The 28,000-nt window shown below is 46.2% G+C and overlaps 1 protein-coding gene across 1 annotated transcript in view; it reads right to left on the bottom strand.

Annotated features, from left to right (window-relative positions):
• ATRNL1 (attractin like 1) overlaps nucleotides 1–28,000 on the bottom strand; it is a 2,439,979-nt gene that overhangs the window by 1,977,516 nt on the left and 434,463 nt on the right. The window lies entirely within an intron of this gene.

Below are 28,000 nucleotides of genomic sequence, written 5' to 3'. Positions count from 1 at the left end.
ATAAATGCCAAGAAAGCCTGTGAATTTCAAGTGATAGCTCTCAGTTTAACAAAGTCATATTTGCAGAGAAGTATCTTTTTCAACAGAAAGGCTGCTTAAATAAATGCAGTGGCAGGCGCATGTAATAACGTGTATAACCAGTGAGAACAATGTGTTGAAATGAACCCAATTATTAAATTTAAAAAAGCTAAACATTTTGCTATAATAATTTCATTTAAATCTCCAATCAATCTGTAGCTACAATGTCAAAGTTTAAACCCCAATAGCGGAATCGGTGGGGTCTTGTTCATAAAAGGAGTTTTTTTAAGAAGCTGGAGCCATCAATCACAATTTGGACAAAGGAAAAATGAAGCACCTTGAACAAAAAAATCAGGATCATCAGCATCAGTAAAGAAGGTGAATTAATTTAATAGCAAAACAAAATTACCTCAGAGTGGCAGGTCACAAAGCTCCAAATGAATAGAAGAACAGGAGAATAGTGGGGCAGCTCATCGGGTAAACAAGGTCAAACGTTTGCAACAAATGACCATCAAAATAATCCAATGGCTATGGGAGGGAGTTAGTTCAATTGACAAACTGCCTTTTTACCTGGAATGTTGAAAATTCTATGAAGCAGAATTAACCATTGAAAACTACAGGTTTGACAAGACTAGCTGGCAGTGGTAAGTAAGTGGTAAGCAAGGATTGCCTGTTCAATTCAGGGAATAGGAGAAACTTGCTCAGTGCTGTAGCCTTCCTGATATCATTCCACAGAACATCCATACATGACAATCCTTAACTGCCTGCAAGTCACCAGTATCTCCATCTCATGTTTCTCCTTATGTCAAGCTCGTAAATCTTTTCTTCTAACCCATTTCTTCTGAAGCAAGTACTGTGTACTAGGTTAATCTTAAGGCCTATTGTTTACGCGCTAAAATAATTTTACATTTGTTGTGTTTACTATCTAAATAGTTTACAAAGCCTATTTTAAATGACGAGCAGAGCTCACAATTCATTCTATGACTTACCACCCCTATCTCTCTACCTTAGTTACACATAGATAGATCACAACAGATTAAACGAGGATTGGCAAAGCCAAAGGGTTTGGCCTTGGGAAGCATCCAACTTTCATTTTACTCACTTGTTGTCAAGCATGTGCAATAGAAATCAAACGCTCTAAAATAAATGACATAAAAATATCACAGTCAAAAGGTGGCACACACATGCTTGTATCGAAAAATATCTAAGGCGTCCAGGCTTGGCGCAAGATACGGGGGGGGAGTCCCACTCCTTCACGTACTCTTCCTACGCTAGGGGTGTCTCCATCCTGCTGCGCCGCGGTCTCCCCTGGCAGACCACTCGGGTCATAGTCGACCCTGAAGGTCGGTATGTAATTCTCCACGGGATGCTGCTCGCTCAAACTGTCACCATTGCTTCGGTGTATGGCCCCAACGTAGATGACCCTGAGTTCTTCTATATGGTTTGGTATCTGATCTCCTCCTGTGGCCCTGCGGCGGTAATATGGGGTGGCGATTTCAACGTCACTCTATCCGCAGAGTTGGACAGGTCGGGCTCTTACCGGTCTCACCCGCGTGCGGCTACTGCTTTGTCTTCCATCTCGTCGGACAATTTGCTAGTCGATGTTTGGCGTCACTTCCGGCCTGCGACCCGGGAGGGCACGTGCATCTCGGGTGCTAGGGGCTGTTGGTCGCGCATTGACCTCTGGCTGGTTTCGCCGGATGTCCTCTCTTGGACTATGGATGCCACTCACATGGCGCGCACACTTTCCGACCATGCTCCGTCCGTCTACTTCTGCGTCCGCCGGACTATCAGCGCCGCGCTTTCACCTGGCGCCTCCCTTCCGACGCCCTCCAGGATACTGTCTTCTGTGACGAGATTCAAACCTCCATAGTTAATTATTTTGAGCTGAATGTCGGCTCTGTAGATTCGGCCTCCACACTATGGGAGGAATTCAAGGTATTCATTCAGGGTGAGTGTATATCCAAACAGGCCGGTGTCCTCCGGGCCATCCGTTCCCCACTTACCAGGCTTGAGGGGGAGATCCGGGACCTTGACGTCTCCATAGCGAACGGCGCTGGCCCAGACGCGTTGGCGCTTTTGCGTCAAAAGCACTCTGAATTCTCTGAGGAGGCCGGCTGCGAGCTATCCTTTCTGGGTAGGGAGGGTCGTGCTCCCCACTTCGGGGAGGGGGACCGCCCAGGACGCACCATCGCCAACTTGCTGTGCCCACCGCGTGCCTCCTCTTACATCACCATCCTCGCTGACGGTGAACCGGACCACACCACCTCTTCTGAAGAGATAAAGTCCCGTTTCCTTGCCTTTTATTCCCGGCTGTATTCAGCCGGCACCCCCCCCCACTCCCCGGGGAACTTTGATCAATACTTTGAGTCCATTGCGTTGGTCTGGCTGGCGGACTACCACCGCAAATTTCTAGATGAACCTTTTTCGAAAGAGGAAATACTGGCGGCGATCAATGGTCTGCCGTGTGGCAAAGCGCCCGGCCTGGACAGCCTCACGGCCGCCTTCTATAAACAGTTCACCCCCATTCTGGTTCCACGTCTTGCTGCCATGTATAACGAGTCCTTTGATACTGGCACGCTCCCACCGACGCTCCGCGAAGCCTCGCTAACGTTGCTCCTCAAACCGGACAAACCTGCAGACCGATGTGATTCCTACCGCCCCCTATCCCTCATTAATACAGACAATAAAATTTTCGCTTAACTCATCTGACTGGCTGGAGTCTAAGATTCCCCAGTGGACTCGGCTGCCCCTCTCCCTCGCTGGCCGCGTCGCCGTCGCAAAGATGGTAGTCCTCCTCAAATTCCTTTATCTATTCTCTACCATACCCATCCCCCTGACTGCTTATTTTTTCCGCAGGCTGAGCTCTCTTATGGTGTCCTTAATCTGGGCGGGGCGACAGCCCAGGGTCACTTATGAAATCCTGACCCTGCCGATGGCCGCCGGTGGTCTTGGTGTGCCTGATCTCCGGCTATACGCCCTCTGCGCTCAGGCCAGCTTCCTGCATTTCTGGCTGCATCCCACCCCCATACCAGCCTCACGTCACGGTGGAGTCTGATATCGCCGCCCCCTGGCCCCTCGCTACTGCGTTGTTCGCCCCTGCGGTGCGTCCTCGCTCAGAGGTTAACACGGTGGAGACGCTGCGCTCAGCATGGTCCTATCTGCGCAGACCGGCTGGACTTACTCTTCTATCAGCGGGCACTATGCCCATTACTAACCACCCGGACTTTCCCCCGCTCCAGTCTTCCTGTATGTCCCGGCATGCAGCAGCAGGGGGCCTCGAGACTGTAGCTGACCTATATCCCGATGATTCTCTCTATCCACTCCCGGAATCGCCCTCCTTGATGGACACGCTTCTGTATTATCAGCTGCGCGCCACCTGCCGGAAATTGCACCTGTCCTTTCCGCAGCCTCCGCCCACTTTTCCCGCTCTGGATTTGTTATACACTTCCACTTCTCCGCGTAAGCTCGTTACCAGATTGTATGCCTCTGCCCTGTTGTCCTCCCCGGCCTCCACGACGCGGGCACACGAGGCGTGGAGCGCTGACCTGGGTCTGGATATTTCGGACACCGATTTGCTCTACTGTTGTAATCAAACTATTAAACTTTCCCCAAATTACCGGCTCCGCTTGATTCATTTCAAGTTCTTACACAGGTTCTATCACACTCCACAACATCTTCACCGTTTAGGGCTCATACCTGATGATTCCTGCGTTCGGTGCTCTGCCCCTTCCGCGGATTTTGCTCACTTGGCATGGCTCTGCCCCCGGGTGCAGATGTTCTGGCTGCGGGTCTGTTCCGCGATCTCCGAGATTGCTGGCGCTTTCGTCTCTCCGGACCCCCTTCTCTGTCTTCTCGGTTTTGTCAAGCCCTGTCCGGATGTGTTACGCCGGCTGATTTCGATGCTCCTGGTGCCGGCTAGACGACGGGTGGCCATGTGTTGGGGCCGTTGGCCTGCCCCCTTGGTGTCGGCCTGGCTGGAGGATGTGTCCCGCTGCCAAACATTGCTATCGGAATTTTGGGATCTATTACCGGCTAGGTCGCGCCCGGTCGATATCTGGGGTCCCTTGGTCGCTTACCTTCAATCCCGCTCCTCCCCTAGCGAGCCGGCGTCCCCTGTCCCTGCTGTTGCCCCTGCGCCCACGGTTGCCGCCGCTTTGGTGGATGTTTAGGTGTCAATGGTCATGGCATTACACCCAGGTCCGCTCTCATCCCATCCTATTGGGAGCCGAGTGGGCTCCTGTTGCTGCCCTATTCCCCCTCTGGTCCTGCCGCAGCCCCTGCCACGCTCCCCGCCGGCCTCGGGCCCGCGGCGGCCGATGGTGAGGACTATTGGCGATCCCTGTGTGGCATTTCCCCTGAGGCAGGCGAAACAGCTAGATGTGTCTCTAGATGAGGCCTAAAAAGGATGTTGGGAAATGCTTTAAAACCACAGGGGTTTCTGGAGCAGGGGAAACCACATTCCTAAGGAGTGTTCCTTTTCCATGACCTCGTGTGTCAGGCCTACAGAACACCGCATTGTTGCAAAGACCAGGAAGACTGAAGCGTACAAACGGAGGAAGACATGCCGCTCACTTCGAACAGTGTGGGTAAATGTGGCATCCGTGGGCATATCAAGTGATTAGTGTTTGCAGCAAGGAAGGGAGAGGCAATAGTTGTTTATCTGGATATTTTCCCTAGGTCCATGTGTTTAAAAATAAGATTCTTTCTTGGGTTAATTGAAATTCACCACTATCCCTAATAAAAAGGGGTGTCTCAAGGTGGTTCCAGCGCTAAGCAAAAGCTAATCTAATGGATGACAGATCGTTTTGTAGAGAGCCTTGTTCCCTTAATGTGGTCAAAGCAGCAGCCAGGGGCCATCTTCAAGTCTAGCCTGTGGACAGTCACATTACCAGGACTATCCTCAGATCTTTCACTGATCAAGAGTACAACCAAAATATGGATTTTCCTCAGAGCCGGTCTTATAACTGTTATACTATGCTAACTCAAGTGTAGGCTTTAGTTTTGTCACAAAACACTCACTAATGACAGGGAAGTTGTTTTAGTGCTCGGCTCACTTAGGAAAAAGAAACAAGCATTGGCAAAGTCAATAGTTCTGTGCTTGGGAAGTGTGGACTTTTTATTTTTTAAGAAAACAATTTACAATATGCAAACTTAAATTGGTGAAAATAGGAACACATAATGGCGTTTGTCCAAGCATACTGCACCTTGTACTGAAGTTCATCCCTTTTCAGACTGCTCTGCACATGAGAGCTAACAAAATACTCTTATTCAAAATGCAATATATCCTATCGAGCAATTGATCTGACCCAATGCTGTACCCTGTGGTGGGCAAAAGTACAATCTAAGTGACACTTAAATAGACCAATGGATGAGGTGAGCTGACCTAAAGCACATGAATGCTTATTTATTGCTATTTTTCGGAAAGCATGAGACTGGCGAGATGGCTAAAAGTGTCACTAGGTCAGACCTAAATGGTGACGGGTGGAAAGCGAATTCATCTCAGCAACTGGTAATCACTTGAGCCATATTCCATTGTAATGCATGTTGCCCTCTATGCCACTCCAAACAGAGATCAGCAACAAGCAAATCAGTCTTGGTCCTGCCCCAGTAGCAACAATTCAGCACAAACGGATACATCCAGGTCCCTTCTGGATGGAAACACAAGCAGCCAGGAAGTTCATGCTAAACTGTTCTCATTGGAGCAGGACCAAGGATGATCCTTGAATCAGTCAATGCAACACATTGTATGTGGAGAGCCTCGTGGGCAGATGTGGGTTCTAATTGTTTAAAGCGGGTTTATTGGCATCACATGGAAAAATAGACATTTTAGACAGTTATACCCAATTTAAAGGATAGTGGTAAATGTAAACCTGCCAAAAATTGTTGCCTTACCATTCCACACATGCCAGTAAGTTGGCCACTGACTTTAAATTTGCAAATAGCAGGAAACTCCTCTGGCTGTGCCTTCTGATCCACCAAAGAGCAGGGGCCACTGCAACTTCACAAGAAATAGTGGCCAATCATCTGCCTGATGTGCATCTTCAGATGTTCCACACTGTCTAGCAGTGTCACCTCCGTAATAGACATCCGTCGAATGCAAGGTGAACTTTCAGTGAGCCCAGCATAGAGCCTTGAAGATTGTGAGGCACTATATAAAGGTAAGAATATCTACCTACAGTATTACTGCATCTATATCACCGCCCTGCCACTACACTGTAAAATAAGTATATGTTTAGTATTCTTAACTCCTTCCATCTTTACATTGAAAGGTGAGTACCAGTGGAGTTGAGAATAGTAAACACATACTTTACAATGTATTGATAGGAAATGTAATAAATATGATTTTATTGACATGCAATGTGTTGTATGCAATAAAGTGACGGCATACCGAAATGAACCCGCTGTGAACCACCTTCTACATTTTACACGGAGGCCAGATAAATCAACACAGACATATTGCCACCACCTTGGGGGGCATGAGGAGGGCTTACATTTGGTGGCAGGAATTCCTCCCACAGAGATGAGCATTTACAGTTCTCCACCAGTTTTTACTCCATCGCCCAAAGGTGGGTTCAGCCACTGCGGCAGAAACATCTCCCCGCCCTGGCAGATACTCCATATACAGTGAATGGTCCTCCTCGCCATGGTGAATGAGATCATTCACCGCATGGGAGGAGAGACCTTTTAATACCATCCAAACTCCACATCAGCCCAAAGTGTCAGTGCACGAACAACGAGCTCTGCCACTTCTGTTGTTTTTAGCCTTCATCACTCGCGCACAAGGATGAACCGAAGGGCGCAGAAGAAGACATGAATATTTAACATTTATCATTAGCATAATTGCTAGTAGTTGCAGCAGTGGTATTAATAATAAAGCTAATAATAAAGATAACACTATTAATAATGAATGTGATGAGAACAATGAAGATAATGGCAGTAACTGAGCCTTCTGAGTAAGTTAGCCTGTGGGTTGGCAGTTGTGCATGAGCCCCGTCCAGAGGAGACCACTTGAGGATGTCTCCTAAGCGGCTCCGCCCTCCGCCTCCCCCTGGAGGTGTATCCGGAGTACCTCCAGGAACAATCCGCCTGCATTCAGAAATAGCTCCCAGGCCACAGTGCTCTGGAGCCAATCTGGGCCCTAGTGAATTATCGGTGGGCTGGAGAATGGCAAACAGGGCTGGCTGACAGATAGCTCCATTATGGGAGCATGCGTGGTCACACCGCGACGTTAGCTGATGCTGCTCCAGATATGCTTATTTAAACCTGCTGACGAGGTTCATGTGCTGCGGGTTATTAGCAGGAAATTAGCTTTCTTTCTCAGTCATGCCAGAAGCGCAGTTTTTTTTGTCTGAAGCCAGCAGTCTGTGGGCTCTGGTTTTGAGAAGAGGAAAAGGTAACACCCCCAGCCCACTCTTGTGCCGCACATTTGTACCACTCCCCATGCCCAAATTTCTGCCAACTTATTTGCCAAATTTTCTGCACACTTCACGGACACCTTTTCGCCAAGCTCACACGTCTACTGGGCAGGTCCCAAACTTAATTATATCACCATTTTGATTATCACATACCCTGGATAGGGCTTAATTTGAGGCAATGGTTGCAGGTGGGGCCCATCAGCACTCATGTTTGGGAACTGGCACATATTTTTACTCAGCAATCTTTGATTCTGAGGATGGGACAGAAAAACCCCAAAAAACAAAGAAGGAGGAAGAGAAAGATGGAAAAGTAGTGACTACAGTAGAACGCAGGGATGAAAAAAACACGCAAGAGTGAGATAAAGAGGCAGGGAGTGTCTGTGGTGAATTAAAGAGGCATGATTTTTAATCAGGACTATGCAGCTTTGGTATTCAGTACCCTGATTTTCGGTAGCGCTGGCCGCACGTCTCTGAATAAAACTTTGGGCCCGACACTTTCTTTTTTTTACAAATTAAGCCTGATATCCATTAGTGTGTATCAAAAACAAGTGATTGTAAAGAAACCAGACCTCCCTTGAAATAGAAAATAACAATGCTCTTTATCCAGCTTTCAGATCACCTGTGTTTCCACCTGAGTAGAGGCCGGAGAGTATTTCACATTATTGTGGAAGTCATTCCAATGGTGGAAACACTGCAAAAGAGTTTTTTTGCAGTTACAGATACAAGATGTATCAAACCAATGTGAAGTAAATTCAGACTAGTTGAAGATAGGAGTGCAGATAGTATCGGGGTCCTGTTCGGCTAGTGCCAAGAAGAACCGTAGCATTGACTTCCTTGACCCATGTAAGAGAGCTCAAGATACTTTCTCCTCATAAGATGCACAAAAGTTATATGTATCAATGGTTCTGCAGCCTTGTGGTTTTCCACAAATTCATTTGCTTGCCTTATTCATGCAAGGATCCTAGAGTATTTTTTTGTAATTTAATTTTTTATTCTACTGATACTAATTATGGAATTAAAAGTCAGGAAAAGAAGGATAGTATAAAATGGACACTTTACCCACATGTGGTAACACCAGCCATTTTATTTCTCTATGCGTTTGCTTGGAACTCATTGATAAAACTGGTAACACCAGATGATGCACCACACATTCCACCCAGGGGTCTCTCGCAATCTGTCTCTGTTTTTCCCATTAGTTTCTCAAAAATGGGGAGGCAGGGTCACTTCCGACATAACAGCACCAATGCTCCTGAAGCCATATGGGCTGGCGTCCATCACTGGGTTGACGCTAGGCCCTTCTTGGAACAGACCCTACTGCAGAGTTCAAACAGCAATACAAAGGAGTCTCAAAGTAGTTAGACGCACAATAAAACCTTGATGGGTTGCAATACTGCGCTTAATGATAAAATTGAGGGTGTCCCAGAGACCTTCAATGGGCATCCTACTCTGAGATTTATTTAAGCTTCAGATGACGTCAATCACCACGCGCCAGTAAGCACTAGTTATTCCAATCTGTAAAAAAGCCCTGCTGGCAGACTCACTTTCTGCAGCAAAGACCACCCTACATGAAGTATTCCCAAAGTCCCCTCTGTACCACTATTTCTTCTCCTCGCCCAGTGCTATCTGGCAGAGCCAAAGATGGACGATGGAAGCGGCCCACAAGAAAAGAAAAACAAGAAAGAGAAGAGACATAATTGCGACTGTACCTCCTGCACGTTTTCGAGACGTGAGCACAGCAAAGTGGCTGCGATTATCAGCCCGCTGCATGCGCAGTAAAATAACTATGTGAGGACACAATGATCGCTGCACTCTGGACGCGGGCTTTGTGCAGACGCGCTCGTCGCAGCCGAAGGAAGAGCGAATGATTGAACAGCCTGACAGGTAGTTTTGATAACGAGAGGGCTGCTTGAGAGTAAAATCCATAACATGTATTGTCATCAGACCCCTTCATCTTGAAGATGGAGACAGAGCGGTGATCTAGGCGGGGGGCACCAATGGGAGGGAGAAAATGGCTCCTTCGTGGAAATCGATTATGTCGTCGAATGCATTTTGTTCTCGAGCATCTGTGGATGCAAAATCATAAACTAACAGACAGCTCTCAAGTATGCAAGATATTATTAATGTGTTCATGCGTCTATTCTAGCGAAAAGTGTACATTGCTTTTCATCAATCTATGGTTCGCTGTGGCGGGCTCCATTGGGCGGCGGGCTGCCATCCGTGGGCTCTGTGCCCGAATCTCCTATGTGCTTCGTTGTCACAACCACCACAGATCATAAAGAGAACACTGAAAGCTCAGACTTGGCAGACAGCAGTACTAAAGTACCACCTGCTGGTTACAACTGCTAGTCCCACAGAGCAACTGAGGTCAGTCATCTCGGCCAAGCGTCACCTTGGAAAGAGCAGTGCATGGTTGGAGCACAACAGCCTGCCAAGCAGATAGCATGGGCTCCAATTATGCATATAGCCCTTAACTGTTCGCCTTCTGTATCATGGTTTGGGTTATTTTTCCTGCCACCACCGGAATAGAAAGTGGCATTTGCTGGACAGATTGGAACCACACTCACATCCAGTACAAATCATTTAGGAAAATGATAAATGATCCGAGTTGTGTTATATTTTAGCTTTATTTATAGATGAGGCATATCACAGTATTAAAATAAGTATAAGTGAATTGTAAAATGTTCATCAGCAAATGTAGGGTGCTTTATCTGGGACTCTAGAATTAAATGACAAATCATTATTTCAATACCGCAGCTGCCAAATACCAGGAACCACTGTGTGCAGACCTCCAAACAATCATTCCATGACATCAAATTATCATGTCCTCATCAAAACCATAATTCTGTGACCACGAATCATTAAGCATACAAAAGGTCATGGGAGGCTGCTTGCAATAAGTCTAACCAATGGCAATTCCTCGGAGTAGCACTCCAATCCATCGTTCTTTTGTTCACCGTGCCACCTCAGTTTGGACCCAGCCATATGCACATCAGTCTTGACCCTGTTCCTCATGGGAACACTCCGGCCCGAACTGCCCAGCCAGGTCCTACCAGAACACAACCAACCAGGGCCAGTTTTGACCTAGCTATGGGCTCATCAGCCGGATACAGCTCGGATTCAGTGACCCAGTGAGCCTGGTACCCACGTCTGGGCATGCCCAGGTCACTTAGGGTGGTACATGAACACACAAAAGGTGATTGGAAGATGCTTGCAATAAGTCTAACCACTGGCAATCAGTCGGGTTAGCACTCCAACCTATTGTTCTTTTGCTCACAATGCCACCTCATTTTAGACTCAGCCATACGAAAATCAGTCGTGACCCCGTTCCTCATAGGAACAGTCCAGCCCGATCTGCCAAGCCAGTCATTCCTAGACAAGGATGAATTATTCCACATAGCATAAACCATTGTTTGCACTTCAAAGAATATCCCAAATCTTCATATATAATTTAATGACTATAAAAAAGATCTCCAGATACTGAACTCAATTCCCTAACTATGGTACGGCACTCTTTGAACCATTCATCATGAAGCAAAGATCATAATGAATCATTCTGGTGGCATGAATCATCACCCTAGTTATTGGATCACCATTTTAAGGCCATGAGCAATAATTTACAGGCTTCATATCATGATTACCAAACATCAAAATAGGATTCCAAAAACGTGGTAAACTATATATATCTACAGCCTGTCAATCCTTATTCCCCAGGCTGCATAATGTCATTCTCACACACTAACTTTTAATCGAGAAACATTTAAGACACTACAAGTCCATCAACAATTCTGGTCAGATCTCAACTTGTTTTCGTCCCACTTCGAACCACCATTCCCAGGTCTCATTCTCAGACTAAGTGTTTCTATTCCCTGATCTCCAGTGCTCATTCTCTGATTACCAAACATATTTTTTTTTTAATTCAGTTGATTCTTAAAACGCAATTCATTATTCACAGGTCCTCTAAGAAGTGATCCAACCAGTTCAGACCTCAAATCATACTTAAGACCTTAACACATGGTTTCTGTGCTTCAATATCCTTTTTGCTAAACCATGACCATAATTCAGTTACTGAATGATCATTCCCCAAATCAATTTGATTGGAATCTCTGGCATCATAGTGCCAGCCTGGTGTAAGTAGGATGTCGCTGTCATATGGCTGGCATTTGATAGGAAGCACATATGCCATGGGCTTGCATTGGCAGGCTGCCCTGTCATCTGATCACAGTCCCTGTTCACTACTGGTCATGGTGCACTGGCAATTGGTGTAAATAAGTGACATAAGCAGGTCAGATGTAGTATGGATTTCCCGTGCACCCAGTAGCCAACCCTAATGTTACACGTGATCACTAGCATCAGGAGAGCATCCAGGGCATCTGGTGCTCTCTGCTGACAGTCATTCCAGGCATCTGGTGGCACCTCTGATATATGGAGATATCTCTGACATCTGGTGGTCCCCTTGCTGTCTACTGCTCAACCCTTACATAAAGAGGCTGTTCTGCCCTGGAATATAGTGGTCACAAATTTTGGAAATCGTCTCCAGATAATAACAGCCAATAGATATGGATACTGATCAGTTGAGGATTCTAGAAAAGAGAGGGATATTTGGAAGAGACATAAATGTGATTCCTCAACTATTAATTGCATGGGATATTTGTTCCATAGTATATTAAAACACTCCTGTTCCTAGCCAGTTTTAAACACCACTTATCCAGTAGTTTAGTGATGCAAGGCTCTGGTGTTGGTGGGATACTGTGGGCAAGGGATTTGTTCATTGCACTGAGACAGTTTAACCTTCTGCTACTTGGAGCTTATGTTGCTTCGGCTGAGCAGCTGATACAGGACCTCTCCTCCTGAGACTGGTACAGATGTAGATGTTTGAAGGAGGAAACAGCTTTAACAACGTGTTTTTTACCACATTGTACCTTTACCATGCATTTTTACCATAAATGTGTTTAGAACGCATATGTTTGTATAACATATGCCTTTACCAAGCATTTAAGGGAAGTTTGGGGTGTGGGTGTGTGTGTGTGTGTGTGTATATGTATATATATATATATATATATATATATATATATATATATATACATACATATATATATACATATATATACACACACACAATGCACGGTAAAAGGCATACGTTGTAAAAGCACAGGTGTTCGGTAAAAAATGTGTGGTTTAGGGATGCAGAGTATTTCCCTGCATTGTTCCATCATACAACCGCTTGCAGGTAGAGTATTTCCATCCGAGATACAGGAGGCTCCCACTGTCGATGGATTATGGGACCCACAACTGCTTGGAAATGACTAGCGATATGAAGAATAATGTTTTCATTTTAACCATTTGATTAAAAAATTCTGTTTCTTGGCTTCGTCATGAAAGCTCATTTTGAGATTCAGCCAGAGAAACGCAAGATTATTGACCTTGTGTGTCACTGTATACTAATCAAAGTAGCTGGACTTTTCGTAGCAACTGCCCATTTCTTAATTTGGCTTGGGAGCCAAAACAATTACTTCAGCTTTTACAATCATTAAATTAAAGCAAGTGACAGCTAATCTAGGATTATGGGTATGAGAGGCAGTTGAAGACTTTCGAATTGATCAATAACAAGGTGCCAGGACTCTAGATGCAATAATATATAGTTGATCGAACTCGCATGTTTACCAGACCTGAAGTTTTTGTTTGTACGTATGGTGGAGTGGGTATGGTCATTGAGTGAATGTAGATCACTAGAAGCCAGCAGGCTACTAACGTTTTTGCCTGGCTTTGTTTTCCTAAACCTCCTTTATCACTGGAGTAGGGATACCCCGTACAAATTCCTCATTGCATAACTTTTGTCCTGTCATCATCAGGTGAGATTTGATGTTTAAGTCTCCATAAGCCATTACCTACACCTCCTTCTGTTTTCAGGCCCATGTGTTGCCAATTCACGTCTTGCATTGGTCATACACAACTATGGGTCTTTAACAGGAACAGTCAGCCGTAGGGGAATGTCACATTCAGGCAGCTGCCCAGGCACTTCCCGTCATGGCCTGCCGTGGACAGAGATGTGATGAGATATTCTTGGAGGGCTCTCCCTTTTTAGGTCTCGCCTGAGCCAATGCGCTTGCGCATTGCTCCGGCGAGATTATAGTAAGCGGAAAAGAACAGTCTACCAAAACGGCTGCGGAACGCATAGTGTTCATGTGATCTATGCGCGAGTAAAGAGCCAGCCACATAACACACCACCATTTGTCTGTGCCTCAGCATCAGACTTCGAAGGCTGCCGCTCCCCCGCAAACCAGCGTGCACATCGAGCACTACCATTTGTCTGTGCCTCGGCATCAGACTTGAAAGGTTGCCGCTCCCCCGCCCATCCCCCCCCCTACCACAGCAATGCCGAGATCTTGTTTCTGGACGAAAGTGAAAGCCTACCGTGCTTGTTTACAGTAGACTTGCTCCTCAAATGCTGTTGCTGTGTTGCCATCTCTCTAGGGACACTCAGCTTGAAAACACTCGACTTGCTAGAATCACCCTCACTCACCACAGCACTCTGGAACACCACCACATCACTTAGGGGCACCACCACATCACTCAGGGACACCAACACATCACTCAGGGACACCACCACATCACTCAGGGGCACCACCACATCACTCAGGGGCACCACCACATCACTCGGGGACACCACCACATCACTCGGGGACACCACCACATCACTCGGGGACACCACCACATCACTCGGGGATACCACCACATCACTCGGGGACATCACCACATCACTCGGGGACACCACCACATCACTCGGGAACACCACCACATCACTCAGGGACACCACCACATCACTCAGGGACACCACCACATCACTCGGGGACACCACCACATCACTCGGGGACACCACCACATCACTCGGGGACACCACCACATCACTCCGGCGAGATTATAGTAAGCGGAAAAGAACCGTCTACCAAAACGGCTGCAGATCGCATACAGTTCATGTGATCTATGCGTGTGCACACCATCGCCAGCCACATAACACACTATTATTTGTCTGTGCCTCTGCATCAGATTTCAAAGACTGCCCCTCCCCCCCCCCCCCCCGGCGTGCACATTGCGCACCACCACATCACTCAGGGACACCACCGCATCACTCAGGAACATCACCACATCACTCAGGAACACCACCACATCACTCTGGGACACCACCACATCACTCTGGGACACCACCACATCACTCGGGGACACCACCACATCACTCGGGGACACCACCACATCACTCGGGGACACCACCACACCACTCGGGGACCCCACCACATCACTCGGGGACCCCACCACATCACTCGGGGACACCACCACATCACTCGGGGACACCACCACATCACTCTGGGACACCACCACATCACTCTGGGACACCACCACATCACTCTAATACACCACCACATCACTCAGCCCAACCACATCGTCACTCAGCACCACTACAGCACTGTCCTTGCTTGCTACCAACAAGCATTGCCATAGCCAATAGGACTCGCATTAGGAAAGTGAAAGCTATTGGCTATGTGAATAACAATGCTATTAATTTATATATTTTCAAAGCCAACACATATTTTAAAAAATGGTCATTTACAATACCAATAGCTCACACTTTCCTAATGCGAGACCTATTGCATTGCAAATGCTTGTTTGATTAGTCTTGTGCGCTTAAATAAAAAAATCTATACATGCCTTTTTGGGAGTTCTTTCTGCCACTACATCTCGAGTACTTATCCCCGTGTTGGTGCTATCAGTGACTGCCCCAGAGGTTACTTTCCATTGCGCTGGGTTACAATCTGGAGTAAATTCAAGAGTAAGGAGGGTTTTTGTTCGGATTTGCTTATCTTGTTGTAGCTAATCTAAGTGAACCAGACCCTTCGATTATGTCACCTCCTGTACTTTCCCTAGTTTGGTTAAGATTGGCAAGCAGTTGCAGGGTCCATTTAACACAGATTGTTTTTCAATGTTTATGTTACCACCTCTTACGTCACCTCATTTGTTTGTCAATGGTAACAATATAGGATAGTGTTTCTTGCACGACACCAGTCTGAACCTCTAACTTCGTTTTGTGCGAAGTTAGTTCCACTGTTATTACATCCAGAGTTCTTACACATTGTTCTCATTATGGTGCGGATTAGTCGAGTTGGTGGATAGTCCATTATTGCGTGATTTTGTTTACTGGGGTCCTGTTCATCATGTGCATGCAGTGCACCTACACTGGGGGGCAATTCAGGATACTGTTTATGAGGCCAGTGGTAGTGAAGAGGGCTCTTTGAAGAGAAAGACAAGTTTCCACCATGTCCAGATCATCCTCATCCATTTGGAATGAGTCATGGGCATTAGTTAGATTGTGGCACCTTTGGTTTAGATTGTGAGGCCAAAGTGTGCAAATGCAGCCTCTGCTCTAAATCTTAACTTACAGTAAGGTCGTGAGGGGGTGGAGCCATGATGACAGAAGCAGTTGGGGAACCCACTTGACTTCAACTTTCCGATCGTTCCCCCTTCTCCAGGTTCAACTCTTTGACATTACTTCTGTCTGTTGATGCATTTACTACTGCTCTCGGCTGGTGTGGTGCACTGGTCTCTTTCTGGTCATGTCCTCTTTTGGCCGAAAGTGTCGATTCGGATCTCATATTTTTCTATATATTACATTTCAGTCAACACTGAGTTCTACGTGCCTTAGATGCTAGCACATTTGTTAGCTGATTGATTAAATCAGCTCTGCCTTAGCAATTTCCCAATTCTTTTGATTGAAAGTTGGGGATTCAAGATGCCTGTTTAATTGTATTTAATCTTCCACGTAGATCCTCCCTGGTAGCATGCTCCAATTATCGCTTGTGCCTTAGTGCATATTAAAAAGCTTTAAATCTTAATCAGGATGCAGGAAGATGTATGAAATGAAATAAGCGAAAGAATAAGTTAGGATCAATAAAAATGGAAGGTAGAGGACTAGTTGGCTAGGCCAGGAAATCCCGGTGCTCTACTAACCTTTCGCTAATATTGGTTTTATGGTTTAGTTATTTGGTTGTCATTTAGTCGTCTATTGCCATATGCTACTTCTTTCAAATGTGGCCAGACGAAAGCCACAGGACAGGGGCGAGGGTTGCTTGATGCAGAGAGTATTTCCGCATCTTGTTGATTAAACAATGGTTGTGCAATGGCTAAGAATGGCCAAAACATGAGAAGGGAAAAGGAAACAGTACATTTTGCCAGAAAGCTGATGTGGAGATGTGACAATTATTTGACAATGTGGAAAATCAGCAGCAAATCCAGGTCTACCGAGGAGGCAGCAGGGATTTTCAGCATCGGCCTTTCCCCGGGGCATCCAGATTCAGTTTTTTCAGTTGCCAACTAGCCCAAGCCACAAGTCTCATCAGGGCCACCCTCTCACCATAGAAGAGTGCTGCGATCCTTATAAGCTTACCTGGACCCGCTGTGCCCAAGTCCACACCGGCCCCTGCAGTCACGGCTCGAGCACTGGCTTTTTTACAAGTCAGCACAGCAAATGACCACTAGCCCCCCTGCTGCACTACTGCAGCTAGAGGCGGTGCACGGCATAGAACCAGGGGGTGAATCACGACAGGTGGGGCGGATCATGAAAGGTGGGGCGGATCACGAAAGGTGTTGAGCAGGCAGCAGATAAGGAGCCAGCCAAAGGGTACTTTTCTGAACTTATGAATGGTGCAGGAGAGAGTATGCTTCCTCGTACAATGTCATACCATTTTTTCATACAATGATTTGTGTTCCTGACCTCTACCCCAATTTCTGAAGATTCCAGACACTTTTACGAGTGATTTATAAAGCAGACTGAAAACCTCCATGGGAAGAAACATGCTATAAAGTGCATAAATCCATAATAGATGCTACTGATGCCTGGATTACAAGCACACATCTTTCTGTGCAGTTCTTAAGATCAGTAATGTATCTCGCCTTAAGGACAGGCCTCTCTCAGAGGAGGATCCTTTTAAACCCAGCACTGCCGCGCGCTCTGTATTGATGTGCTTGGCTGGGAGAGGAGGCACTGGGGACTCATTCTGTCTAACACTTCAATGAGAACAAAAACTGTGGCTCCAACTATCGCCCCCACTCCCTTTTGTCGTATGTCAATATACCCAATCAGAGAACACAGAGGAGGGGGATGTCTGAGCTCTAGAAGGGAATGCGCCTGCAGTACTCCCTCTGTGGCCTTCTGGGAGCAAGGAACCAGCGTGTTACTAACAGTCAATTACACATCAATCACTCAGTCTTCAGGCAAGATGGCGGGTTATGGTGCCACAGAGGCCACTTTCCTGTCCTTTGAAGTCGAGGCAGAGGTAAGGGTTAAAGAATATGTTAAGGCTGCCGACTCAGGATTGCTGTTTCCCAGGCTATGTTGGCTGGGCGGGGTAAGGGAACAGCGGGTGGAAAGGTTTCTAAAGCGAAAAGCTGTACAGGATTTACCTCAGGCCATATGGGTTATATTTCTGAATAGATGAAAACAAGTAAAAATGCAATCGGTCTCTTGTCTGTGCAACTTTTGACTAAATCGAGTGCCGTCTGCAGTAAGATCAGCCGGAGCGACAATGAAAATCACCACTCCCTCATTTAAGATGTAAGAAAAGATTTTTGCCAAGATCCAGTCACACAGCTACTGTATCAAAGTCTATACAGCCTTTGGGGCATGCAACAGAAGACTAACAAGCACTGGCAAAACCAATAGGTCTCAACTATGGGAGAGCTATTGCCTTTGCCCATGTGTTTTAGCCATCTTGTACACCAGTGTGACTGCTGTTTAGCATGACTAAAAGTTAGTGCCATGGAGAAGGGTGGGTAGATTGGGCTAGATTGGAGTGCGGAAGATTGGGGTAGAGGGGAGTGGGGTAGATTAGAGTAGAACGGAGAGGGGTAGTGTGGGTAGAATGACGTAGAGTGGAGTGGGGTCAACAGTCTGCTGGACTTTGCCAATGCTCTCTACACTGGAATCACCACCCAGCTCCAGGCGGAACAGAACTCAGCTGCCAGACCCATCCTAAACTTCCCCAAAAAAGACCCACATCTCCCCCATCATAGGAACCTCCACTGGCTCCCAGTGTAGAAAAGATGCCAATTCACACAACTACATAGCCCTTTATGACCAGGGACTATCATCCATCCATCATCGAGTGGACTTCCACCAAAATTCTAGACACCTAAACTCTGCCTCCCTGACCCACACTCCATGCATCTGCCAAAGCTACAGCGGAGGATGGTCCTTCTCCTACCTCGCTGCCAAGTCTTGGAACAACCTTCCGCTGCACCGCTGAACTCAAGACCTGGCTTTTTGACTCGGTCCAGCGAGAACACAACACCTGGATACCCTTGCAGGTAATTTGCAGTGCATTACAAATCCTGACTGATTGATTTAGTGGGGTAAAATTGGGGTAGAGTGAGTAGACTGGAGTAGGGTAGTTTGGGGTTCACTGTAGTGGGGGAGTGGGGTAGAGTGGTGTGGGGCATCGTTCTGTGGGGTGGGGAGCTGTGTGGTAGATTGGGATGGGGTAGTTTGGAGTGAGGCGAAGTGGGTTAGATTGTAGTGATGTCGATTGGGTTGGGGCAGACTGGAGTAGGGTAGACTGGTCTAGGGTAAATTTGAGTGGAGCGTGGTAGATTGGAATGGGGTAGAGTTGAGTGGGGTAGATTGAAGTGGGTTGTAGTGGAGTAGATTGTTATGGATTGGAGTAGGGTAGACTGGTACATTGGAGTGGGGTAGATTGGGGTTGAGTGGGGTGGTGGGTAGTTGGAGAGATTGGGGTAGGTTGGAGTGGAATGGGGTAGATTGGAGTAGGTTGGGGTAGATTGGAGTAGAGTGGGATAGATCGGGGTGTAGTGTAATGGGGTAGATTGGGGTTGAGTGGAGCAGATTAAGGTGGAGTGGAGTGTGGTTGATTTGAGTGGAGTAGATTGGCATGGAGTGGTGTTGGATAGATTGGAGTAAAGTGGAGATTGGTACGGTGGGGTGTTGGATAGATTGGAGTACAGTGAAGAGTGGAGTGGGGTATATTAGGGCGGTGTGGGGTAGATTGGGTGGATTAATGTAGGGTAGATAGGAATGGAGTAGGGTAGAATGGAGCGGGATAGATTGGAGTGGAGTAGATTGGAATAGATTGGAATGGGGAAGATCGTGGTAGGGTGGAGTGGGGTCGATTGGAATGGGGTAGAGTTGAGTGGGGTAGATTGGAGTGGGGTAGATTAGGAAGGGCTGGGGTACATTGGAGTGGGGTAGAGTATGGTAGATTGGGGTGGGGTGGAGTGGTGTTGGATAGATTGGAGTAGAGTGGAGATTGGTACGGTCAGGTGTTGGATAGATTGGAGTCCAGTGGAGAGTGGAGTGGGGTATATTAGGGTGGTGTGGGGTAGACTGGGTGGATTAATGTAGGGTAGATAGGAATGGAGTATGGTAGATTGGAGCGGGATAGATTGGAATGGGGAAGATCGTGGTAGGAAGGAGTGGAGTGGATTGGAATGGAGTGGGGTAGATAGGAGTGGGGAAGAGTGGAGTGGGCTAGATTAGGAAGGGCTGGGGTACACTGGAGTGGAGTGGACTATGGTAGATTGGGGTGGAGTGATGTTGGATAGATTGGAGTAGGGTGGAGATTGGTAAGGTGGGGTGTTGGATAGATTGGAGTACAGTGGAGAGTGGAGTGGGGTATATTAGGGTGGTTTGGGGTAGATTGGGTGGGTTAATGTAGGGTAAATAGGAATGAGTACGGTAGATTGGAGCGGGATAGATTGGAGTGGGGTAGACTGGGATAGATTGGAATGGGGAAGATCGTGATAGGGTGGAGTGGGGTAGATTGGAATGGAGTGGGGTAGATTGGAGTGGGGTAGATTGGAGTGGGGTAGATTAGGAAGGGCTGGGGTACATTGGAGTGGGGTGGAGTATGGTAGATTGGGATGGGGTGGAGTAGGGTGGGGTAGATTGGAGTGTAAATGATTGGGTTACAGTGGAGTGGGGTAGATTGGAGTGGAGTGGAGATTGGAGTGGGGTGGCTTGGAGTGCGGTAGACTGAGGTAGATTTCAGTGGAGCAGAGTGGAGTGGGATAGATTGTAGTGGAGACTGGAGTGGAGTGGGGTAAATTGGAATGGAGTGGGGTATATTGGACTGGCGTTGATTGGATTGGAGGGGTGTAAGCTGGGGTAGATTGGGGTGGAGGGGTAGAGTGGAGTGGGGTAGACTGGGTTAGATTGAGTTGAGTGGGGAAGATTAGAGTGGGGTAGCGTAGATTGGACTGAGGTAGAGTGGGGTAGATTGGTGTGGGCTAGATTGGAGTACAGTGGGCTATATTGGATTGCAGTGGAGTGCACTGGGATACATTGGAGTGGGCTAAATTGATATTCGAGTGGAATGGGGTAGATTAGAGTGTTCTAGATTGGGATACATTGGGTTGGAATGGGATGGGATAGATTGGGGTGGAGTAGAGTGGGGTGGGGTAGATTAGAGTGGGATGGGGTAAATCTGGGTGGGCTAGACTGGAGTGGGGTGGATTCAGGTGGGCTTGGGTAGATTAGTTTGGATTGCAGTGGAATGGGGTAGACTGAAGTGCATTGGGGTAGACAGAGTGGAATGGGGTAGAGTGGAATATATTGAAGTTAAGTGGGGTAGATTCGGTGGAGTAGGGTATATTAGATTGGGGCAAAATGAAGTGGAGTGGGGTAGATTGGAGTGGCTTGGGTTGGACTGGACTGCAGTGGGACAGACTGGGGTAGAGTGGAATGGAGTGGGGTAGAGTGGAATGAAGGGGGTAGAGTAGTAAGGAGTAAGTGGTGTAGAGTGGAGTGGCGTAAAGTAGAGTGCTTCTAAGTAGGGGGAGTAGATTTGAGTGGCATGTAGTAGAGTTGAGTGTTGTAGAGCAGAAGGGCATATAGTGGAATGGAGTGTTGTACAGTGGAGTGCTGTAAAGTGGAGTATGTATGGCGAGGTAGTGTATAGCCATTACAGACAACACCTTTTCAGTTGAAGTGACTATTATATTTGAAGAGCCATACAGTTTTACTGTGCACAAATGATAATGTGGGGAAATGTCATCATCTAACGTATTGATGTGTTTTGATGGAATTCATATATTTGTTTCCACTGCACTTCAGAATTACAAAAAAAGTGCTTCATTTGTACTTTCACAATTCAGATATATTCTGAAATATTAGCGCAGTTAATTTTTTTGCTGTGTGCTAGAAAAAATACCATCTTACACCCTTTCCTCTCACATTACTACTCGGCAGGATTGTCACATAAATTCTCTCACTTTGAAGTCAGAGAAAGAAAAATAAATACCAAACTCGCTCAGAAGGCAGAGCCTGCCATTTGACCTCAGTCTTTTAATGAACGGCACAACAAATGGGGCATGATGAGAATAAGATTTAAAAGCTTGTTTAAAGGAAATGAGTACTCAGAATGACACCATAAACAAGGTATGCTCTTAGGATGTAAGAACTCAAACTGGGCAGCCTAAAGCAAATAAAGCCAGCAAATAGAAAGCATGGAACTGTGGGTTACAAACCATAAAGCCAATAGTAATCAATGACCGAAATGCATTTCCTAGGGAACTTTCAGAAGGCCCACAAGAAGTAGTTAGATTACCAGACTGCTGCGCTGTCTGGTAGGTTTTTACCTAAAAGCGGTGCCTGGATGTCTATCAGGGAACAGCCACAGCGCTACTCTGACCTTTACCCCATGACTTAGCTCCCTACCCATCTTTTTGCTGACCAGTCATAACCACAAGCATTTGCAATGCAATAGGTCTCGTATTTATGCGAGTTTGAGCTATTGACATTGCAAATAACAATGCCTTTTATTTTTGTTTTCGTTATTAAAACATGAATACGAAAACAAAACTAAAAGCCATTGTCATTTACAATGCCAATAGCTCAAAGTCGCACAAATGCGAGATCTATTGCATTGCAAATGCTTGTTAATAAAATTTCACCAAAGCAGTGTTTTGCGGAAAGGCAATATGTAAATGTGGGCCACTTTTTTTTTGCGTGCCCAGGCCGATTTTTAATCCCAAGCCAACCCTGCCTAATGGTCATCACAAGGGGAGTGCAACTGGGGCTCCTTTCCCCCCAGTTGTTATATGGCTTGAAATTGGCCCATGGGTATTAGAGCCGCTTTACATGAGCACCAGATTGCGCAAAGTCCGATTACTTTTTTTTAAGGCACAGGGAGATTACGTAATTTGCCCAGAAAACAGGTTGAGAAGAACCTGGTTTTCTGCCTTTTCATAGCGGTCGGACCGCCATGAAAAGGCAGAAGGAACGGGACATCACAATCCGGACGTCAGTGCCTGCACAGGCACCACCACCCTTCCCGGACTACCTATCTGACCGCCACCCCAATAGGATCTCAGATCCTGCTGGAGGTGGCGATCCTTCCCCCTGCCAGCATCGCTCAGATCACCGGCATTGTAATCCAGCATTCAGACCGCAGTCCTGTATGTCAGGCGGATCGCCATTGATGGCCTGTCGGTGGCAGTCTGTACGACATCGTAATCGGGCACTTAGTCATTACCAATCAGACCTTATTTATTCTAAGGCAAGCCAAAAACAGATTTTTGGGCTGACAATTAGTGGAGGTAAAATACTGTCTGAGCGAATTGCTGGAATTAATCTTGGAAGCTATGCTGCTGCATTGTCTCTAATCAAATCCGGTCAATGCCCAAGAGCTAATAAATAGCTTTGCCATAAGGATCCGTGATTCTACTCCACAGAGCAATTAAAGATCTCTGTCACAACTCCCTCCTGACAAAGCTCAGTAGCGCCAGTCCTCATTAACTATGTGTGCATAGGAAGAGTTCTGTCTTATTTATAGGGTGCAACAACACAATTGCAAAACACTTGTCAAAGGATTAGGCACTTCATATAAAAAGCTTGATGGCAAAATTATTTCATAGCTTTCTTCAAAAAGGAGCATGCCCCAGATTGAAAAATAGAATCATTATTTACCTGACTCTTATAAATACTCCTCTTGATCGCTTTCCACCATCAAACTACAGGTGAACTGCAGTTCTGCCAACTATTTTCAAGCGTATTAAGATGAGTTTTGTGTCATTGATATATTCATTTAGTAACACAGTCATCCTGGTTCCTTTAAGGGAGATGTTGCATCCACGTCATATTACGAAACTAGGTTGTTAAATATTTGGGATTAGGCCATGGGAATTTCAAAGGATGGAGAAGATAGCTTCTGGTCATCTTGGTCTTTAGCACCAAGGTTGTATATAATAGTGCATAATGTCGAGGTTCTAAATGCCTTTGCCAAGGTTACAGGAGAGTCAGATTCTATATTACCACGAGCCACCCCAAAAATGGAGGCTTAAACTACACTTGGTTATGTCAGCTGTATCTAAAGTCCTTTAATCCAATATCCTGCCACATATGACTACTGTCAGGCCTCATTATCATTATGGTTAATCCAAACACAGGCCTATAGGGGAGCATTTCAAAATGAAACAATACCCTAACCATCTTGTAATTGTAATTTATATTTATATAGCGCATTATCACCAACGGTCTCTAAGCGCTTGCTTTGGAAACCCGTCCTGGTTTTTTCCCTGTGAGATAACCCGTACTGGGCACCCCCAAGGTGAAAGCCAAGCATCCCGCCGCGGGGGTACCATATGCAGTTTTCAGATCACCAGGGCTGATGGTATCCTCCTACATGGCAGCAGGTGTTCAGGGATTCAGATCTTCTAGGAACTGGAAGTACCAGCAAAAAACCGAGCAAGGGGCAGTAGAGTAGGCCTGGGCAAATCTTCCCTAAACAATATGAGTCCACAATGTGTATTATAGCTTTACCCTTTTAAAACAAGAACTCAACCCACAAACCACGTCTTAGATTTTCAGTGCTTAGGTGCTCAAGTGCAGCACCATGAACACTGTAAACAATGCAAGTGTTGGGATGCTGGTGTGCTGGGATAATTTTAAATCAGAGAGGTTCTCCCTCCCTTGTGGAGTTCCCAAAGGCTCAGCACTGTCCCCAACCTTGTTCAACATCTTTGTCACACTTCTGGCCAAGCTGACCAAGGATCACGGTTTCTCGTTGGTATCGCATGCTGACGACACTCAGATTGTCATCTCTATTTCTTTGAGTATGGAAACGGTCGCTGGGAGATTTCACATTATGGAGTTTATGCATCAGAACTACCTCAAATTGAATACAGACAAACCGGAGGTCATGGGGTTTGGAAAAGGACCACCCCTCTGGAACCAATTTTGGTGGCCAGTAGAAGCAGGTCACTGCCCTAACACCGCGGTAAAAGCTAGGAACTTATGATTCCTGTTTGATGTTCAACTAAACTTTGCAGGACAGTGTCACGAGGAAATGGTCCCTGTCGCGGACGGACGGGGCGTACCTGCTAACGTGTGTCCATTTCCGCCCCGTCCGCAGGATTCCTTTGACGTTTCCTGGAGTGCTTCGGCGCTGCCTTCGCTGACCCCGCTGCTGGCCCTTCCTTCCGTGACGTCAGGGGGGAGTTCCCTGGCGTTCCCGATGTCCCGCCAATCAGGAGAGACCCCGTCATCTGACCCAAACCTATCAGTGGGGCCGGGGGCGTTTAAGGAAGCCCCGTGTGTGTCTAACAGCGCGGAACCTCCAGGGAAGAAGCCGACCCACGAGGAGAACGCCAACACCGAAGAAGACGGAAGGAACAACGCACTACTGCCAGGGTTGCCGGAGGAGAGTCTCGACAAGCCAGGAGGCCCACGGACCCACGAGCCGCCCTGCCACACTTCCAGGGGAGAAGTGTGGCTAAACAAGGTACGAGGGCGTTTTCAAGGGTTGTTCAGTACACGGGGTGGGATGGGGTAGTACGAGGGTGGCCACAGGAAGTATCACTTTCCCCGGCGTCACTCTGTAAGACCGACCCAACACTAAGAAGGTGGTGGAAACCTGGTGAACCCTCACTCCCCCTGCCCCCCTCTCATTCCTTGACCCCAGGTCAGCCATTAACGCGGCTGTTTGTATTTCTTTTTACTCCCTGATTGCAACCGGAGCCGAGAAGCACCAGAGGGAGAGCCAAGACGGGGACCCTAGAGACCGAAGCCCAAGTCAAGAAGAAACAACACTTGGAGGACTATTTGTCGAACTTTCTGTACCTCTGCTCACTGGGCAAGCTAACTTACCTGTCAATAAAAGGGTTATCTGAGAACATCAGGTCGTAGAGTCCTTCCTTCCCCGGCCCAACCGTCACAGACAGATTAACCTCTCAACATCTTCTTCTTTTTTTAATTAAGGACCCTGTGCAAAATGTTGCCTTTCATTCGCCAGGATCTCAGGAAATCTGTTGAAGTTGCACGAATTCTTTCACAAATGGACTACTGCAATGCACTTTTACTGGGCAAAGAGAAACGCCAATGGGTAAAACTTCAATCCCTTCAGAATGCCACAGCGCGATTGCTGCTCAACATTCCCTAATACCACCATATTTCTAGCAGCATCAGGGAGCTTCACTGGCTTCTGGTCAAGCAGCGCATCAAATTCAAGGCCCTATGCCTGGTGCATAAAGCACTGTATGGTGGAGGGTCATCGGACCGGCAGAAACATTTCCAATTGCATTCCCCGTGGCGGACTCTTAGATCGGCCAGTAAAGGGCTAGTCCAGGTCCCCAGAATACAAAAGGTCGGATGGCGGGGGTAGAAGCCTTTCCTATCGAGCGGCTAAGCTTTGGAATGAACTGCTAGTCATTAATGGCTACAATCTACTAGAACCCTGTTTAGGAAAATTCTTAAGACCTGGCTATTCCCCTTATAGGAATGAAGCTTTCTCACCAGATTCCTTACACCTTTTCTTGGTATTCTTAGTGCCAAGATGCCTCGGAATTTGTGCGCTCTACACATTTTTACTTACTGACAAGTGCAATGGGATACCGCACACATCTCTGTTGCTCACCCCACCTGCTTCCCCCTCACTGGACATGTGTCATGGGCAGCAGCAAAGGTGCCTCAAGCATAGATGTACAGTGGAGATTAAGCAACTACCTAAAGTTCAGGCAGTAATGAATGGGTCAGAATAATTGGAGGAACAGAAACCCTTCTTCCACATTGACCATTTCCCTCATGCTATGAGATTTAAGAAATAATAATAGTAGAGTTACTTGTATAGCGCAAACAGCTACCTCAAACAGAGTTGTCCCGGCACTGTAGAAATGTCTACAGCAGTTTTACCCAAACATTTTAGAACGATTAGAACACAACCCAATTTTTAGAACAATAAACTTTCACATCCCACCTACCTTTAATGGGCATGAGACTGGCGATTTTCAAAAGTTACTAAAGCATTGTGTGGGAGCGCATGGTCATTTACATACTACTTCGTTCCATTGAAATGACCACTAAATTTGCACAGAGTTTTATTGGTAAAACTATATAGCACAGAAATGAAAATGAGAGGAAATCTGGTTTCTGTGAAGATTTAACATTTGTGCCTCACCAAGTAAAGTATCTTGATTTGTTTTGATCTTGTTAAAATATGTTTCAAGCACACTCAGAATTACAAAAAATGCATCATTTTTGTTTTCCTAACTCCCGAATGCATACACTTTAATTTACAGGTATTTACATTTTGTTGTGTGATGCAAGAATATGCCATCCCACAGCCTTTTCATTAACACTCTCTGTAGCCAGCGAGATTGTCACATAATTTGCTTTCAAAACTCCCCTCACTTTGTAGTAAGTGGAAGAAAAGTAAACACTAATCTCCATGTTAAAAGAATAAGTAGCTATTTGTCAGAAGACAGAGCCTGGCATATGACCTCTGCCTTTGAAGCACGGTAAATGTGGCAAGATAAACACAGTAGTTAAGTGCATCTTCATTTACTGCTCCGACTTTCCTCACCCACCAAAAATCGGATCACTGGTCTACACCGGTACTGGATTTTGAAACTAGATAGATGATGGGAATCCTTTTTTTACCTCCACTTAAGATAAGGAAACTGTTTTTGGTTAAAGTGACATCTAACATACAGAAAACTTTGCAAACTATTGTAAGTGATCATATTGGTAAAAATTACAGAAGGCTGACCTAGTCCTGATTTACAAACGTATGCATGGATGGTAAAAGTCCGTAATCCTATGCCTGTGCCAAATTGAGAAATATTTTGTGAAATAAGGCAAAACATTTGCAAAATTCACTTAGCCGTATCTTGAACAAAAACCAGGGCACATCATCCTTTCACACGTCACCCAAGTTACTGCCGGTTTTAGGAAAAAAGTCAATTGAAAGACATTTTCTACTCAAATCAGTATCCCACAGAATAAATAGAGCTAGCTTCCAGGACTGCATAATCCACAGAACTTCATTAATTTCAGAAAAAGTGACATTCATGATGTTTTCCAGCATATTAGAAATGTTGTACAAGCCTAGTGTTCTCCTCTATACAATGACACCAAACTTCATTATATGCGTTAATAACTGAATTATGAATTTTGTCATGTATACATGTGCGTATTGTGCCCTTCCATGTTTAGCATGACTGTGATAAAATCTAAATTCTTGAAATGTTATCTCACTGGCAAAAATATTTACAAGCTTTTAGTATTAAAT

The sequence above is a fragment of the Lissotriton helveticus genome, chromosome 5_1, assembly GCF_964261635.1.
Source record: "Lissotriton helveticus chromosome 5_1, aLisHel1.1, whole genome shotgun sequence".
In the NCBI taxonomy this organism is placed as follows: Eukaryota; Metazoa; Chordata; class Amphibia; order Caudata; family Salamandridae; genus Lissotriton; species Lissotriton helveticus.
The sequence above is the reverse complement of the archived record's forward strand: the minus strand, read 5'-3'. Positions and strand labels throughout refer to the sequence as shown.